General features: G+C 38.1%; 4 non-coding genes across 4 annotated transcripts; all 4 read right to left on the bottom strand.

The window, feature by feature from the left end:
• Nucleotides 1–2,114: 2,114 nt before the first annotated feature.
• Nucleotides 2,115–2,187, bottom strand: TRNAA-UGC (transfer RNA alanine (anticodon UGC)). Its single transcript has one exon. It is a non-coding gene; the product is annotated as a tRNA-Ala (tRNA).
• Nucleotides 2,188–13,591: 11,404 nt separating this feature from the next.
• On the bottom strand, nt 13,592–13,664 carry TRNAA-UGC (transfer RNA alanine (anticodon UGC)). Its single transcript has one exon. It is a non-coding gene; the product is annotated as a tRNA-Ala (tRNA).
• A 4,706-nt stretch (nt 13,665–18,370) lies between these two features.
• TRNAA-UGC (transfer RNA alanine (anticodon UGC)) lies at nt 18,371–18,443 on the bottom strand. The gene has a single exon. It is a non-coding gene; the product is annotated as a tRNA-Ala (tRNA).
• A 517-nt stretch (nt 18,444–18,960) lies between these two features.
• On the bottom strand, nt 18,961–19,033 carry TRNAA-UGC (transfer RNA alanine (anticodon UGC)). The gene has a single exon. It is a non-coding gene; the product is annotated as a tRNA-Ala (tRNA).
• Between the last annotated feature and the right edge of the window lie 974 nt (nt 19,034–20,007).

Genomic DNA, 20,007 nt, shown 5'->3' with positions numbered 1-20,007 from the left:
TAGTTTGTTTCCCTCCAATTTATTGCCAGCGTTAAGCACAAAATTATTGAAAATTTATAAATAAAGTAACTGGAGAATGCAGGCATCGATCCTGCTACCTCTCATATGCTAAGCGAGCACTCTACCAGTTGAGCTAATTCCCCTTGATAGTGTCCCTTGTTTTCGGTGAAACAGGGAAACAGTGTATTTGCTGCATGTAACGTACTGATGGGCTTGCTGAAACCAAGAAAACACTTGAAAAGCACATGAAAAATCTGTGGAAAAGCATAAGGTCTATATAGTTTGTTTCCCTCCAATTTATTGCCAGCGTTAAGCACAAAATTATTGAAAATTTATAAAGTATAAATAAAGTAACTGGATAATGCAGGCCTCGATCCTGCTAACTGACGCATGCTAAGCGAGCACTCTACCATCTGAGCTAATTCCCCTTGATAGTGTCCCTTGTTTTAGGTGAAACAGGGAAACAGTGTATTTGCTGCATTTAATGTACTGATGGGCTTGCTGAAACCAAGAAAACACTTGAAAAGCACATGAAAAATCTGTGGGAAAGCATAAGGTCTATATAGTTTGTTTCCCTCCAATTTATTGCCAGCGTTAAGCACAACATTATTGAAAATGTATAAAGTATTAACTGGAGAATGCGGGCATCGATCCCGCAGCCTCTCGCATGCAAAGCGAGCGCTCTACCATTTGAGCTAATTGCCCTACATAACTTTCTACCTTTTAGGTGAAACAGGGAAACAGTGTATTTGCTGCAAGCAATGTACTGATGGGCTTGCTGCATGTACTGCTCTAATTACACTTGAAACCAAGAAAACACTGAAAAAGCACATGAAAAATCTGTGGGAAAGCCTAAGGTCATCATGATGACCATTGTGATGATGTCATCATGATGATGTCATCATGAACCCATTATGATGTCGTCATGATGATGTCATCATGAACCCATTGTGATGTCATCATGATGCTAGCGCTCTACTATTTGAGCTAATTCCCCTACATAACTTTCTACCTTTTAGGTGAAACAGGGAAACAGTGTATTTGCTGCAAGTAATGTACTGATGGGCTTGCTGCATGTACTGCTCTAATTACACATGAAACCAAGAAAACACTTGAAAAGCATATGAAAAATCTGTGGAAAATCATAAGGTCTATATAGTATGTTTCCCTGCAATTTATTGCCAGCGTTAAGCACAAAATTATTGAAAATTTATAAAGTATAAATAAAGTAACTGGAGAATGCAGGCATTGATCCTGCTACCTCTCGCATGCTAAGCGAGCACTCTACCATTTGAGCTAATTCCCCTTGATAGTATCACCTTTCTTCTTTTTAGGTGAAACAGGGAAACTGTATTTGCTGCAAGTAATGTACTGATGGGCTTGCTGCATGTACTGCTCTAATTACACATGAAACCAAGAAAACACTTGAAAAGCACATGAAAAATCCGTGGAAAATCATAAGGTCTATATAGTTTGTTTCCCTGCAATTTATTGCCAGCGTTAAGCACAAAATTATTGAAAATTTATAAAGTATAAATAAAGTAACTGGAGAATGCAGGCATCGATCCTGCTACCTCTCGCATGCTAAGCGAGCACTCTACCATTTGAGCTAATTCCCCATGATAGTGTCCCTTGTTTTCGGTGAAACAGGGAAACAGTGTATTTGCTGCATGTAATGTACTGATGGGCTTGCTGAAACCAAGAAAACACTTGAAAAGCACATGAAAAATCTGTGGAAAAGCATAAGGTCTATATAGTTTGTTTCCCTCCAATTTATTGCCAGCGTTAAGCACAAAATTATTGAAAATTTATAAAGTATAAATAAAGTAACTGGATAATGCAGGCATTGATCCTGCTACCTCTCGCATGCTAAGCGAGCCCTCTACCATCTGAGCTAATTCCCCTTGTAGTGTTCCTTGTTTTAGGTGAAACAGGGAAACAGTGTATTTGCTGCATGTAATGTACTGATGGGCTTGCTGAAACCAAGAAAACACTTGAAAAGCACATGAAAAATCTGTGGGAAAGCATAAGGTCTATATAGTTTGTTTCCCTCCAATTTATTGCCAGCGTTAAGCACAACATTATTGAAAATGTATAAAGTATAAATAATTAACTGGAGAATGCGGGCATTGATCCCGCTGCCTCTCGCATGCAAAGCGAGCGCTCTACCATTTGAGCTAATTCCCCTACATACCTTTCTTCTTTTTAGGTGAAACAGGGAAACTGTTTTTGCTGCAAGTAATGTACTGATGGGCTTGCTGCATGTACTGCTCTAATTACACATGAAACCAAGAAAACACTTGAAAAGCACATGAAAAATCTGTGGAAAATCATAAGGTCTATATAGTTTGTTTCCCTCCAATTTATTGCCAGCGTTAAGCACAAAATTATTGAAAAATTATAAAGTATAAATAAAGTAACTGGAGAATGCAGGCATTGATCCTGCTACCTCTCACATGCTAAGCGAGCACTCTACCATTTGAGCTAATTCCCCTTGATAGCGTCACTTGTTTTCGGTGAAACAGGGAAACAGTGTATTTGCTGCATGTAATGTACTGATGGGCTTGCTGAAACCAAGAAAACACTTGAAAAGCACATGAAAAATCTGTGGAAAAGCATAAGGTCTATATAGTTTGTTTCCCTCCAATTTATTGCCAGCGTTAAGCACAAAATTATTGAAAATTTATAAAGTATAAATAAAGTAACTGGATAATGCAGGCATTGATCCTGCTACCTCTCGCATGCTAAGCGAGCCCTCTACCATCTGAGCTAATTCCCCTTGTAGTGTCCCTTGTTTTAGGTGAAACAGGGAAACAGTGTATTTGCTGCATGTAATGTACTGATGGGCTTGCTGAAACCAAGAAAACACTTGAAAAGCACATGAAAAATCTGTGGGAAAGCATAAAGTCTATATAGTTTGTTTCCCTCCAATTTATTGCCAGCGTTAAGCACAACATTATTGAAAATGTATAAAGTATAAATAATTAACTGGAGAATGCGGGCATTGATCCCGCTGCCTCTCGCATGCAAAGCAAGCGCTCTACCATTTGAGCTAATTCCCCTACATAACTTGCTACCTTTTAGGTGAAACAGGGAAACAGTGTATTTGCTGCAAGAAATGTACTGATGGGCTTGCTGCATGTACTGCTCTAATTACACTTGAAACCAAGAAAACACTGGAAAAGCACATGAAAAATCTGTGGGAAAGCATAAGGTCATCATGATGACCATTGTGATGATGTCATCATGATGATGTCATCATGAACCCATTATGATGTTGTCATGATGATGTCATCATAAACCCACTATGATGATGTCATCATGAACACATTGTGATGTCATCATGATGATGTCATCATAAACCCATTATGATGTCGTCATCATGAACCCATTATGATGTCGTCATCATGAACCCATTATGATGTCGTCATCATGAACCCATTATGATGTTGTCATCATGAACCCATTATGATGTTACCATGATGATGTCATCATGAACCCATTATGATGTCGTCATGACGATGTCATCATGAACCCATTATGATGTCGTCATGATGATGTCATCATGAACCCATTATGATGTCGTCATGATGTCATCATGAACCCATTATGATTATGTCATCATGAACCCTTTATAATGTCGTCATGATAATGTCATCATGAACCCATTATGATGTTGTCATGATGATGTCATCATGAACCCATTATGATGTTGTCATGATGATGTCATCATGAACCCATTATGATGTCATCATGATGTCATCATGAACCCATTATGATGATGTCATCATGAACCTATTATGATGGTTTCATGATGATGTCATCATGAACCCATTATGATGTCGTCGTGATGATGTGATCATGAACCCATTATGATGTCGTCATGATGATGTCATCATGAACCCATTATGATGTCGTCATGATGTCATCATGAACCCATTATGATTATGTCATCATGAACCCTTTATGATGTCGTCATGATAATGTCATCATGAACCCATTATGATGTCGTCATGATGATGTCATCATGAACCCATTATGATGTTGTCATGATGTCATCATGAACCCATTATGATTATGTCATCATGAACCCTTTATAATGTCCTCATGATGATGTCATCATGAACCCATTATGATGATGTCATCATGAACACATTGTGATGTCATCATGATGATGTCATCATAAACCCATGATGATGTTGTCATGATGATGTCATGATGAACCCATTATGATGTTGCCATGATGATGTCATCATGAACCCATTATGATGTCATGATGATGTCATCATGAACCCATTATGATGTCGTCATGATGATGTAATCATGAACCCTTTATGATGTCGTCATGATAATGTCATCATGAACCCATTATGATGTTGTCATGATGATGTCATTATGAACCCATTATGATGATGTCATTATGAACCCATTGTGATGATGTCACCACGAACCCATTATGATGTCGTCATGATGATGTCATCATGAACTAATTATGATGTCGTCATGATGATGTCATCATGAACCCATTATTATGTCATCATGCACCCATTATGATGTCATCATGACGGTGTCATCATGAACCCATTATGATGACGTCATGATGATGTCATCATGAACCCATTACGATGACATCATGATGATGTCTTCATTAACCCATTACGATGACATCATGATGATGTCATCATTAACCCATTATGATGATGTCATCATGAACCCATTATGATGTCATCATGATGTCATCATGAACCTATTATGATGATGTCATCATGAACCTATTATGATGGTTTCATGATGATGTCATCATGAACCCATTGTGATGTCATCATGATGATGTCATCATGAACCCATTGTGATGTCATCATGATGCTAGCGCTCTACTATTTGAGCTAATTCCCCTACATAACTTTCTACCTTTTAGGTGAAACAGGGAAACAGTGTATTTGCTGCAAGTAATGTACTGATGGGCTTGCTGCATGTACTGCTCTAATTACACATGAAACCAAGAAAACACTTGAAAAGCACATGAAAAATCTGTGGAAAAGCATAAGGTCTATATAGTTTGTTTCCCTCCAATTTATTGCCAGCGTTAAGCACAAAATTATTGAAAAATTATAAATAAAGTAACTGGAGAATGCAGGCATCGATCCTGCTACCTCTCATATGCTAAGCGAGCACTCTACCAGTTGAGCTAATTCCCCTTGATAGTGTCCTTTGTTTTCGGTGAAACAGGGAAACAGTGTATTTGCTGCATGTAACGTACTGATGGGCTTGCTGAAACCAAGAAAACACTTGAAAAGCACATGAAAAATCTGTGGAAAAGCATAAGGTCTATATAGTTTGTTTCCCTCCAATTTATTGCCAGCGTTAAGCACAAAATTATTGAAAATTTATAAAGTATAAATAAAGTAACTGGATAATGCAGGCATCGATCCTGCTAACTGTCGCATGCTAAGCGAGCACTCTACCATCTGAGCTAATTCCCCTTGATAGTGTCCCTTGTTTTAGGTGAAACAGGGAAACAGTGTATTTGCTGCATGTAATGTAATGATGGGCTTGCTGAAACCAAGAAAACACTTGAAAAGCACATGAAAAATCTGTGGGAAAGCATAAGGTCTATATAGTTTGTTTCCCTCCAATTTATTGCCAGCGTTAAGCACAACATTATTGAAAATGTATAAAGTATAAATAAATAACTGGAGAATGCGGGCATTGATCCCGATGCCTCTCGCATGCAAAGCGAGCGCTCTACCATTTGAGCTAATTGCCCTACATAACTTTCTACCTTTTAGGTGAAACAGGGAAACAGTGTATTTGCTGCAAGCAATGTACTGATGGGCTTGCTGCATGTACTGCTCTAATTACACTTGAAACCAAGAAAACACTGAAAAAGCACATGAAAAATCTGTGGGAAAGCCTAAGGTCATCATGATGACCATTGTGATGATGTCATCATGATGATGTCATCATGAACCCATTATGATGTCGTCATGATGATGTCATCATAAACCCACTATGATGATGTCATCATGAACACATTGTGATGTCATCATGATGATGTCATCATAAACCCATTATGATGTCGTCATCATGAACCCATTATGATGTCGTCATCATGAACCCATTATGATGTCGTCATCATGAACCCATTATGATGTCATCATCATGAACCCATTATGATGTTACCATGATGATGTCATCATGAACCCATTATGATGTCGTCATGATGATGTCATCATGAACCAATTATGATGTCGTCATGATGATGTCATCATGAACCCATTATGATGTCGTCATGATGTCATCATGAACCCATTATGATTATGTCATCATGAACCCTTTATGATGTCGTCATGATAATGTCATCATGAACCCATTATGATGTTGTCATGATGATGTCATCATGAACCCATTATGATGTTGTCATGATGATGTCATCATGAACCCATTATGATGTCATCATGATGTCATCATGAACCCATTATGATGATGTCATCATGAACCTATTATGATGGTTTCATGATGATGTCATCATGAACCCATTATGATGTTGTCGTGATGATGTCACCATGAACCCATTATGATGATGTCATCATGAACACATTGTGATGTCATCATGATGATGTCATCATAAACCCATTATGATGTTGTCATGATGATGTCATCATGAACCCATTATGATGTTGCCATGATGATGTCATCATGAACCCATTATGATGTCATCATGATGATGTCATCATGAACCCATTATGATGTCGTCATGATGATGTCATCATGAACCCTTTATGATGTCGTCATGATAATGTCATCATGAACCCATTATGATGTTGTCATGATGATGTCATTATGAACCCATTATGATGATGTCCTTATGAACCCATTGTGATGATGTCACCACGAACCCATTATGATGTCGTCATGATGATGTCATCATGAACTAATTATGATGTCGTCATGATGATGTCATCATGAACCCATTATTATGTCATCATGCACCCATTATGATGTCATCATGACGATGTCATCATGAACCCATTATGATGACGTCATGATGATGTCATCATGAACCCATTACGATGACATCATGATGATGTCTTCATTAACCCATTACGATGACATCATGATGATGTCATCATTAACCCATTATGATGATGTCATCATGAACCCATTATGATGTTGTCATGATGATATCATCATGAACCCATTATGATGTCGTCATGATGATGTCATCATGAACCCATTGTGATGATGTCATCATGAACCCATTGTGATGTCATCATGATGATGTCATCATGAACCCATTGTGATGTCATCATGATGCTAGCGCTCTACTATTTGAGCTAATTCCCCTACATAACTTTCTACCTTTTAGGTGAAACAGGGAAACAGTGTATTTGCTGCAAGTAATGTACTGATGGGCTTGCTGCATGTACTGCTCTAATTACACATGAAACCAAGAAAACACTTGAAAAGCACATGAAAAATCTGTGGAAAAGCATAAGGTCTATATAGTTTGTTTCCCTCCAATTTATTACCAGCGTTAAGCACAAAATTATTGAAAATTTATAAAGTATAAATAAAGTAACTGGAGAATGCAGGCATCGATCCTGCTACCTCTCGCATGCTAAGCGAGCACTCTACCATTTGAGCTAATTCCCCCTGATAGTGTCCCTTGTTTTAGGAGAAGCAAGGAAACAGTGTATTTGCTGCAAGTAATGTACTGATGTGCTTGCTGCATGTACTGCTCTAATTACACATGAAACCAAGAAAACAATTGAAAAGCACATGAAAAATCTGTGGAAAATCATAACGTCTATATAGTTTGTTTCCCTCCAATTTATTGCCAGCGTTAAGCACAAAATTATTGAAAATTTATAAAGTATAAATAAAGTAACTGGAGAATGCAGGCATCGATCCTGCTACCTCTCGCATGCTAAGCGAGCACTCTACCATTTGAGCTAATTCCCCTTGATAGTGTACCTTGGTTTCGGTGAAACAGGGAAACAGTGTATTTGCTGCATGTAATGTACTGATGGGCTTGCTGAAACTAAGAAAACACTTGAAAAGCACATGAAAAATCTGTGGAAAAGCATAAGGTCTATATAGTTTGTTTCCCTCCAATTTATTGCCAGCGTTAAGCACAAAATTATTGAAAATTTATAAAGTATAAATAAAGTAACTGGAGAATGCACGCATTGATCCTGCTACCTCTCGCATGCTAAGCAAGCACTCTACCATTTGAGCTAATTCCCCTTGATAGTGACCCTTGTTTTAGGAGAAACAGGGAAACAGTGTATTTGCTGCAAGTAATGCACTGATGGGCTTGCTGCATGTACTGCTCTAATTACACATGAAACCAAGAAAACACTTGAAAAGCACATGAAAAATCTGTGGAAAAGCATAAGGTCTATATAGTTTGTTTCCCTCCAATTTATTGCCAGCGTTAAGCACAAAATTATTGAAAATTTATAAAGTATAAATAAAGTAGCTGGAGAATGCAGGCATCGATCCCGCTACCTCTCGCATGCTAAGCGAGCACTCTACCATCTGAGCTAATTCCCCTTGATGGTGTCCCTTGTTTTAGGTGAAACAGGGAAACAGTGTATTTGCTGCATGTAATGTACTGATGGGCTTGCTGAAACCAAGAAAACACTTGAAAAACACATGAAAAATCTGTGGGAAAGCATAAGGTCTATATAGTTTGTTTCCCTCCAATTTATTGCCAGCGTTAAGCACAACATTATTGAAAATGTATAAAGTATAAATAATTAACTGGAGAATGCAGGCATTGATCCCGCTGCTTCTCGCATGCAAAGGGAGGGCTCTACCATTTGAGCTAATTCCCCTACATAACTTTCTACCTTTTTGTTGAAACTGGGAAACAGTGTATTTGCTGCAAGAAATGTACTGATGGGCTTGCTGCATGTACTGCTCTAATTACACATGAAACCAAGAAAACACTTGAAAAGCACATGAAAAATCTGTGGGAAAGCATAAGGTCATCATGATGACCATTGTGATGATGTCATCATGATGATGTCATCATGAACCCATTATGATGTCGCCATGATGATGTCATCATAAACCCACTATGATGATGTCATCATGAACACATTGTGATGTCATCATGATGATGTCATCATAAACCCATTATGATGTCGTCATCATGAACCCATTATGATGTCGTCATCATGAACCCATTATGATGTCGTCATCATGAAACCATTATGATGTTACCATGATGATGTCATCATGAACCCATTATGATGTCGTCATGATGATGTCATCATGAACCCATTATGATGTCGTCATGATGATGTCATCATGAACCCATTATGATGTCGTCATGATGTCATCATGAACCCATTATGATTATGTCATCATGAACCCTTTATGATGTCGTCATGATAATGTCATCATGAACCCATTATGATGTTGTCATGATGATGTCATCATGAACCCATTATGATGTTGTCATGATGATGTCATCATGAACCCATTATGATGTCATCATGATGTCATTATGAACCCATTATGATGATGTCATCATGAACCCATTATGATGTCGTCATGATGATGTCATTATGAACCCTTTATGATGATGTCATTATGAACAAATTGTGATGATGTCACCACGAACCCATTATGATGTCGTCATGATGATGTCATCATGAACTAATTATGATGTCATCATGCTGATGTCATCATGAACCCATTATTATGTCATCATGCACCCATTATGATGTCATCATGACGATGTCATCATGAACACATTACGATGACATCATGATGATGACCAAGAAAACACTTGAAAAGCACATGAAAAATCTGTGGGAAAGCATAAGGTCTATATAGTTTGTTTCCCTCCAATTTATTGCCAGCGTTAAGCACAACATTATTGAAAATGTATAAAGTATAAATAATTAACTGGAGAATGGGGGCATTGATCCCGCTGCCTCTCGCATGCAAAGCGAGCGCTCTACCATTTGAGCTAATTCCCCTACATAGTTTTCTACCTTTTAGGTGAAACAGGGAAACAGTGTATTTGCTGCAAGAAATGTACTGATGGGCTTGCTGCATGTACTGCTCTAATTACACATGAAACCAAGAAAACACTGGAAAAGCACATGAAAAATCTGTGGGAAAGCATAAGGTCATCATGATGACCATTGTTATGATGTCATCATGATGATGTCATCACGAACCCATTATGATGTCGTCATGATGATGTCATCATAAACCCACTATGATGATGTCATCATGAACACATTGTGATGTCATCATGATGATGTCATCATAAACCCATTATGATGTCGTCATCATGAACCCATTATGATGTCGTCATCATGAACCCATTATGATGTCGTCATCATGAAACCATTATGATGTTACCATGATGATGTCATCATGAACCCATTATGATGTCGTCATGATGATGTCATCATGAACCCATTGTGATGTCATCATGATGCTAGCGCTCTACTATTTGAGCTAATTCCCCTACATAACTTTCTACCTTTTAGGTGAAACAGGGAAACAGTGTATTTGCTGCAAGTAATGTATTGATGGGTTTGCTGCATGTACTGCTCTAATTACACATGAAACCAAGAAAACACTTGAAAAGCACATTAAAAATCTGTGGAAAAGCATAAGGTCTATATAGTTTGTTTCCCTCCAATTTATTGCCAGCGTTAAGCACAAAATTATTGAAAATTTATAAAGTATAAATAAAGTAACTGGAGAATGCAGGCATCGATCCCGCTACCTCTCGCATGCTAAGCGAGCACTCTACCATCTGAGCTAATTCCCCTTGATAGTGTCCCTTGTTTTAGGTGAAACAGGGAAACAGTGTATTTGCTGCATGTAATGTACTGATGGGCTTGCTGAAACCAAGAAAACACTTGAAAAGCACATGAAAAATCTGTGGAAAAGCATAAGGTCTATATAGTTTGTTTCCCTCCAATTTATTGCCAGCGTTAAGCACAAAATTATTGAAAATTTATAAAGTATAAATAAAGTAACTGGAGAATGCAGGCATCGATCCCGCTACCTCTCGCATGCTAAGCGAGCACTCTACCATCTGAGCTAATTCCCCTTGATAGTGTCCCTTGTTTTAGGTGAAACAGGGAAACAGTGTATTTGCTGCATGTAATGTACTGATGGGCTTGCTGAAACCAAGAAAACACTTGAAAAGCACATGAAAAATCTGTGGGAAAGCATAAGGTCTATATAGTTTGTTTCCCTCCAATTTATTGCCAGCGTTAAGCACAACATTATTGAAAATGTATAAAGTATAAATAATTAACTGGAGAATGCGGGCATTGATCCCGCTGCCTCTCGCATGCAAAGCGAGCGCTCTACAATTTGAGCTAATTCCCCTACATAACTTTCTACTTTTTAGTTGAAACTGGGAAACAGTGTATTTGCTGCAAGAAATGTACTGATGGGCTTGCTGCATGTACTGCTCTAATTACACATGAAACCAAGAAAACACTTGAAAAGCACATGAAAAATCTGTGGGAAAGCATAAGGTCATCATGATGACCATTGTGATGATGTCATCATGATGATGTCATCATGAACCCATTATGATGTCGCCATGATGATGTCATCATGAACGCATTATGATGTCGTCATGATGATGTCATCATGAACCCATTATGATGTCGTCATGATGATGTCATCATGAACCCATTATGATGTCGTCATGATGTCATCATGAACCCATTATGATTATGTCATCATGAACCCTTTATGATGTCGTCATGATAATGTCATCATGAACCCATTATGATGTTGTCATGATGATGTCATCATGAACCCATTATGATGTTGTCATGATGATGTCATCATGAACCCATTATGATGTCATCATGATGTCATCATGAACCCATTATGATGATGTCATCATGAACCTATTATGATGGTTTCATGATGATGTCATCATGAACCCATTATGATGTCGTCGTGATGATGTCACCATGAACCCATTATGATGATGTCATCATGAACACATTGTGATGTCATCATGATGATGTCATCATAAACCCATTATGATGTTGTCATGATGATGTCATCATGAACCCATTATGATGTTGCCATGATGATGTCATCATGAACCCATTATGATGTCATCATGATGATGTCATCATTAACCCATTATGATGTCGTCATGATGATGTCATCATGAACCCTTTATGATGTCGTCATGATAATGTCATCATGAACCCATTATGATGTTGTCATGATGATGTCATTATGAACCCATTATGATGATGTCATTATGAACCCATTGTGATGATGTCACCACGAACCCATTATGATGTCGTCATGATGATGTCATCATGAACTAATTATGATGTCGTCATGATGATGTCATCATGAACCCATTATTATGTCATCATGCACCCATTATGATGTCATCATGACGATGTCATCATGAACCCATTATGATGACGTCATGATGATGTCATCATGAACCCATTACGATGACATCATGATGATGTCTTCATTAACCCATTACGATGACATCATGATGATGTCATCATGAACCCATTATGATGATGTCATCATGAACCCATTATGATGTTGTCATGATGATATCATCATGAACCCATTATGATGTCGTCATGATGATGTCATCATGAACCCATTGTGATGATCTCATCATGAACCCATTGTGATGTCATCATGATGATGTCATCATGAACCCATTGTGATGTCATCATGATGCTAGCGCTCTACTATTTGAGCTAATTCCCCTACATAACTTTCTACCTTTTAGGTGAAACAGGGAAACAGTGTATTTGCTGCAAGTAATGTACTGATGGGCTTGCTGCATGTACTGCTCTAATTACACATGAAACCAAGAAAACACTTGAAAAGCACATGAAAAATCTGTGGAAAAGCATAAGGTCTATATAGTTTGTTTCCCTCCAATTTATTGCCAGCGTTAAGCACAAAATTATTGAAAATTTATAAAGTATAAATAAAGTAACTGGAGAATGCAGGCATCGATCCTGCTACCGCTCGCATGCTAAGCGAGCGCTCTACCATTTGAGCTAATTCCCCTCGATAGTGTCCCTTGTTTTAGGAGAAACAGGGAAACAGTGTATTTGCTGCAAGTAATGTACTGATGTGCTTGCTGCATGTACTGCTCTAATTACACATGAAACCAAGAAAACACTTGGAAAGCACATGAAAAATCTGTGGAAAATCATAAGGTCTATATAGTTGGTTTCCCTCCAATTTATTGCCAGCGTTAAGCACAAAATTATTGAAAATGTATAAAGTATAAATAATGTAACTGGAGAATGCAGGCATCGATCCTGCTACCTCTCGCATGCTAAGCGAGCACTCAACCATCCGAGCTAATTCCCCTTGATAGTGGTGTCCCTTGTTTTAGGTGAAACAGGGAAACAGTGTATTTGCTGCATGTAATGTACTGATGGGCTTGCTGAAACCAAGAAAACACTTGAAAAGCACATGAAAAATCTGTGGGAAAGCATAAGGTCTATAAAGTTTGTTTCCCTCCAATTTATTGCCAGCGTTAAGCACAACATTATTGAAAATGTATAAAGTATAAATAATTAACTGGAGAATGCGGGCATTGATCCCGCTGCCACTCGCATGCAAAGCGAGCGCTCTACCATTTGAGCTAATTCCCCTACATAACTTTCTACCTTTTAGTTGAAACTGGGAAACAGTGTATTTGCTGCAAGAAATGTACTGATGGGCTTGCTGCATGTACTGCTCTAATTACACATGAAACCAAGAAAACACTTGAAAAGCACATGAAAAATCTGTGGGAAAGCATAAGGTCATTATGATGACCATTGTGATGATGTCATCATGATGATGTCATCATGAACCCATTATGATGTCGCCATGATGATGTCATCATAAACCCACTATGATGATGTCATCATGAACACATTGTGATGTCATCATGATGATGTCATCATAAACCCATTATGATGTCGTCATCATGAACCCATTATGATGTCGTCATCATGAACCCATTATGATGTCGTCATCATGAAACCATTATGATGTTACCATGATGATGTCATCATGAACCCATTATGATGTCGTCATGATGATGTCATCATGAACCCATTATGATGTCGTCATGATGATGTCATCATGAACCCATTATGATGTCGTCATGATGTCATCATGAACCCATTATGATTATGTCATCATGAACCCTTTATGATGTCGTCATGATAATGTCATCATGAACCCATTATGATGTTGTCATGATGATGTCATCATGAACCCATTATGATGTTGTCATGATGATGTCATCATGAACCCATTATGATGTCATCATGATGTCATCATGAACCCATTATGATGATGTCATCATGAACCTATTATGATGGTTTCATGATGATGTCATCATGAACCCATTATGAAGTCGTCGTGATGATGGCACCATGAACCCATTATGATGATGTCATCATGAACACATTGTGATGTCATCATGATGATGTCATCATAAACCCATTATGATGTTGTCATGATGATGTCATCATGAACCCATTATGATGTTGCCATGATGATGTCATCATGAACCCATTATGATGTCATCATGATGATGTCATCATGAACCCATTATGATGTCGTCATGATGATGTCATCATGAACCCTTTATGATGTCGTCATGATAATGTCATCATGAACCCATTATGATGTTGTCATGATGATGTCATTATGAACCCATTATGATGATGTCATTATGAACCCATTGTGATGATGTCACCACGAACCCATTATGATGTCGTCATGATGATGTCATCATGAACTAATTATGATGTCGTCATGATGATGTCATCATGAACCCATTATTATGTCATCATGCACCCATTATGATGTCATCATGACGGTGTCATCATGAACCCATTATGATGACGTCATGATGATGTCATCATGAACCCATTACGATGACATCATGATGATGTCTTCATTAACCCATTACGATGACATCATGATGATGTCATCATTAACCCATTATGATGATGTCATCATGAACCCATTATGATGTTGTCATGATGATATCATCATGAACCCATTATGATGTCATCATGATGATGTCATCATGAACCCATTGTGATGATGTCATCATGAACCCATTGTGATGTCATCATGATGATGTCATCATGAACCCATTGTGATGTCATCATGATGCTAGCGCTCTACTATTTGAGCTAATTCCCCTACATAACTTTCTACCTTTTAGGTGAAACAGGGAAACAGTGTATTTGCTGCAAGTAATGTACTGATGGGCTTGCTGCATGTACTGCTCTAATTACACATGAAACCAAGAAAACACTTGAAAAGCACATGAAAAATCTGTGGAAAAGCATAAGGTCTATATAGTTTGTTTCCCTCCAATTTATTGCCAGCGTTAAGCACAAAATTATTGAAAAATTATAAATAAAGTAACTGGAGAATGCAGGCATCGATCCTGCTACCTCTCATATGCTAAGCGAGCACTCTACCAGTTGAGCTAATTCCCCTTGATAGTGTCCCTTGTTTTCGGTGAAACAGGGGAAACAGTGTATTTGCTGCATGTAACGTACTGATGGGCTTGCTGAAACCAAGAAAACACTTGAAAAGCACATGAAAAATCTGTGGAAAAGCATAAGGTCTATATAGTTTGTTTCCCTCCAATTTATTGCCAGCGTTAAGCACAAAATTATTGAAAATTTATAAAGTATAAATAAAGTAACTGGATAATGCAGGCCTCGATCCTGCTAACTGTCCGCATGCTAAGCGAGCACTCTACCATCTGAGCTAATTCCCCTTAATAGTGTCCCTTGTTTTAGGTGAAACAGGGAAACAGTGTATTTGCTGCATGTAATGTACTGATGGGCTTGCTGAAACCAAGAAAACACTTGAAAAGCACATGAAAAATCTGTGGGAAAGCATAAGGTCTATATAGTTTGTTTCCCTCCAATTTATTGCCAGCGTTAAGCACAACATTATTGAAAATGTATAAAGTATTAACTGGAGAATGCGGGCATCGATCCCGCTGCCTCTCGCATGCAAAGCGAGCGCTCTACCATTTGAGCTAATTGCCCTACATAACTTTCTACCTTTTAGGTGAAACAGGGAAACAGTGTATTTGCTGCAAGCAATGTACTGATGGGCTTGCTGCATGTACTGCTCTAATTACACTTGAAACCAAGAAAACACTGAAAAAGCACATGAAAAATCTGTGGGAAAGCCTAAGGTCATCATGATGACCATTGTGATGATGTCATCATGATGATGTCATCATGAACCCATTATGATGTCGTCATGATGATGTCATCATGAACCCATTGTGATGTCATCATGATGCTAGCGCTCTACTATTTGAGCTAATTCCCCTACATAACTTTCTACCTTTTAGGTGAAACAGGGAAACAGTGTATTTGCTGCAAGTAATGTACTGATGGGCTTGCTGCATGTACTGCTCTAATTACACATGAAACCAAGAAAACACTTGAAAAGCATATGAAAAATCTGTGGAAAATCATAAGGTCTATATAGTATGTTTCCCTGCAATTTATTGCCAGCGTTAAGCACAAAATTATTGAAAATTTATAAAGTATAAATAAAGTAACTGGAGAATGCAGGCATTGATCCTGCTACCTCTCGCATGCTAAGCGAGCACTCTACCATTTGAGCTAATTCCCCTTGATAGTATCACCTTTCTTCTTTTTAGGTGAAACAGGGAAACTGTATTTGCTGCAAGTAATGTACTGATGGGCTTGCTGCATGTACTGCTCTAATTACACATGAAACCAAGAAAACACTTGAAAAGCACATGAAAAATCCGTGGAAAATCATAAGGTCTATATAGTTTGTTTCCCTGCAATTTATTGCCAGCGTTAAGCACAAAATTATTGAAAATTTATAAAGTATAAATAAAGTAACTGGAGAATGCAGGCATCGATCCTGCTACCTCTCGCATGCTAAGCGAGCACTCTACCATTTGAGCTAATTCCCCTTGATAGTGTCCCTTGTTTTCGGTGAAACAGGGAAACAGTGTATTTGCTGCATGTAATGTACTGATGGGCTTGCTGAAACCAAGAAAACACTTGAAAAGCACATGAAAAATCTGTGGAAAAGCATAAGGTCTATATAGTTTGTTTCCCTCCAATTTATTGCCAGCGTTAAGCACAAAATTATTGAAAAATTATAAATAAAGAAACTGGAGAATGCAGGCATCGATCCTGCTACCTCTCGTATGCTAAGCGAGCACTCTACCATTTGAGCTAATTCCCCTTGATAGTGTCCCTTGTTTTCGGTGAAACAGGGAAACAGTGTATTTGCTGCATGTAACGTACTGATGGGCTTGCTGAAACCAAGAAAACACTTGAAAAGCACATGAAAAATCTGTGGAAAATCATAAGGTCTATATAGTTTGTTTCCCTCCAATTTATTGCCAGCGTTAAGCACAAAATTATTGAAAAATTATAAAGTATAAATAAAGTAACTGGAGAATGCAGGCATTGATCCTGCTACCTCTCGCATGCTAAGCGAGCACTCTACCATTTGAGCTAATTCCCCTTGATAGTATCACCTTTCTTCTTTTTAGGTGAAACAGGGAAACTGTATTTGCTGCAAGTAATGTACTGATGGGCTTGCTGCATGTACTGCTCTAATTACACATGAAACCAAGAAAACACTTGAAAAGCACATGAAAAATCCGTGGAAAATCATAAGGTCTATATAGTTTGTTTCCCTGCAATTTATTGCCAGCGTTAAGCACAAAATTATTGAAAATTTATAAAGTATAAATAAAGCAGCTGGAGAATGCAGGCATCGATCCTGCTACCTCTCGCATGCTAAGCGAGCACTCTACCATTTGAGCTAATTCCCCTTGATAGTATCCCTTGTTTTCGGTGAAACAGGGAAACAGTGTATTTGCTGCATGTAATGTACTGATGGGCTTGCTGAAACCAAGAAAACACTTGAAAAGCACATGAAAAATCTGTGGAAAAGCATAAGGTCTATATAGTTTGTTTCCCTCCAATTTATTGCCAGCGTTAAGCACAAAATTATTGAAAATTTATAAAGTATAAATAAAGTAACTGGATAATGCAGGCATTGATCCTGCTACCTCTCGCATGCTAAGCGAGCCCTCTACCATCTGAGCTAATTCCCCTTGTAGTGTCCCTTGTTTTAGGTGAAACAGGGAAACAGTGTATTTGCTGCATGTAATGTACTGATGGGCTTGCTGAAACCAAGAAAACACTTGAAAAGCACATGAAAAATCTGTGGGAAAGCATAAGGTCTATATAGTTTGTTTCCCTCCAATTTATTGCCAGCGTTAAGCACAACATTATTGAAAATGTATAAAGTATAAATAATTAACTGGAGAATGCGGGCATTGATCCCGCTGCCTCTCGCATGCAAAGCGAGCGCTCTACCATTTGAGCTAATTCCCCTACATACCTTTCTTCTTTTTAGGTGAAACAGGGAAACTGTTTTTGCTGCAAGTAATGTACTGATGGGCTTGCTGCATGTACTGCTCTAATTACACATGAAACCAAGAAAACACTTGACAAGCACATGAAAAATCTGCGGAAAAGCATAAGGTCTATATAGTTTGTTTCCCTCTAATTTATTGCCAGCGTTAAGCACAAAATTATTGAAAATTTATAAAGTATAAATAAAGTAACTGGATAATGCAGGCATTGATCCTGCTACCTTTCGCATGCTAAGCGAGCCCTCTACCATCTGAGCTAATTCCCCTTGTAGTGTCCCTTGTTTTAGGTGAAACAGGGAAACAGTGTATTTGCTGCATGTAATGTACTGATGGGCTTGCTGAAACCAAGAAAACACTTGAAAAGCACATGAAAAATCTGTGGGAAAGCATAAGGTCTATATAGTTTGTTTCCCTCCAATTTATTGCCAGCGTTAAGCACAACATTATTGAAAATGTATAAAGTATAAATAATTAACTGGAGAATGCGGGCATTGATCCCGCTGCCTCTCGCATGCAAAGCGAGCGCTCTACCATTTGAGCTAATTCCCCTACATACCTTTCTTCTTTTTAGGTGAAACAGGGAAACTGTTTTTGCTGCAAGTAATGTACTGATGGGCTTGCTGCATGTACTGCTCTAATTACACATGAAACCAAGAAAACACTTGACAAGCACATGAAAAATCTGTGGAAAAGCATAAGGTCTATATAGTTTGTTTCCCTCTAATTTATTGCCAGCGTTAAGCACAAAATTATTGAAAATTTATAAAGTATAAATAAAGTAACTGGATAATGCAGGCATCGATCCTGCTAACTGTCGCATGTTAAGCGAGCACTCTACCATTTGAGCTAATTCCCCTTGATAGTGTCCTTTGTTTTAGGTGAAACAGGGAAACAGTGTATTTGCTGCATGTAATGTACTGATGGGCTTGCTGAAACCAAGAAAACACTTGAAAAGCACATGAAAAATCTGTGGGAAAGCATAAGGTCTATATAGTTGGTTTCCCTCCAATTTATTGCCAGCGTTAAGCACAACATTATTGAAAATGTATAAAGTATAAATAATTAACTGGAGAATGCAGGTATTGATCCCACTGCCTCTCGCATGCAAAGCGAGCGCTCTACCATTTGAGCTAATTCCCCTACATAACTTTCTACCTTTTAGGTGAAACAGGGAAACAGTGTATTTGCTGCAAGAAATGTACTGATGGGCTTGCTGCATGTACTGCTCTAATTACACTTGAAACCAAGAAAACACTGAAAAAGCACATGAAAAATCTTTGGGAAAGCATAAGGTCATCATGATGACCATTGTGATGATGTCATCATGATGATGTCATCATGAACCCATTATGATGTCGTCATGATGATGTCATCATAAACCCACTATGATGATGTCATCATGAACACATTGTGATGTCATCATGATGATGTCATCATAAACCCATTATGATGTCGTCATCATGAACCCATTATGATGTCGTCATCATGAACCCATTATGATGTCGTCATCATGAACCCATTAT

The sequence above is a fragment of the Sceloporus occidentalis genome, unplaced genomic scaffold (assembly GCF_023333645.1).
Source record: "Sceloporus occidentalis isolate IW3139 unplaced genomic scaffold, rSceOcc1.0.p SCAF_300, whole genome shotgun sequence".
Taxonomy (NCBI): domain Eukaryota; kingdom Metazoa; phylum Chordata; class Lepidosauria; order Squamata; family Phrynosomatidae; genus Sceloporus; species Sceloporus occidentalis.
The sequence above is the reverse complement of the archived record's forward strand: the minus strand, read 5'-3'. Positions and strand labels throughout refer to the sequence as shown.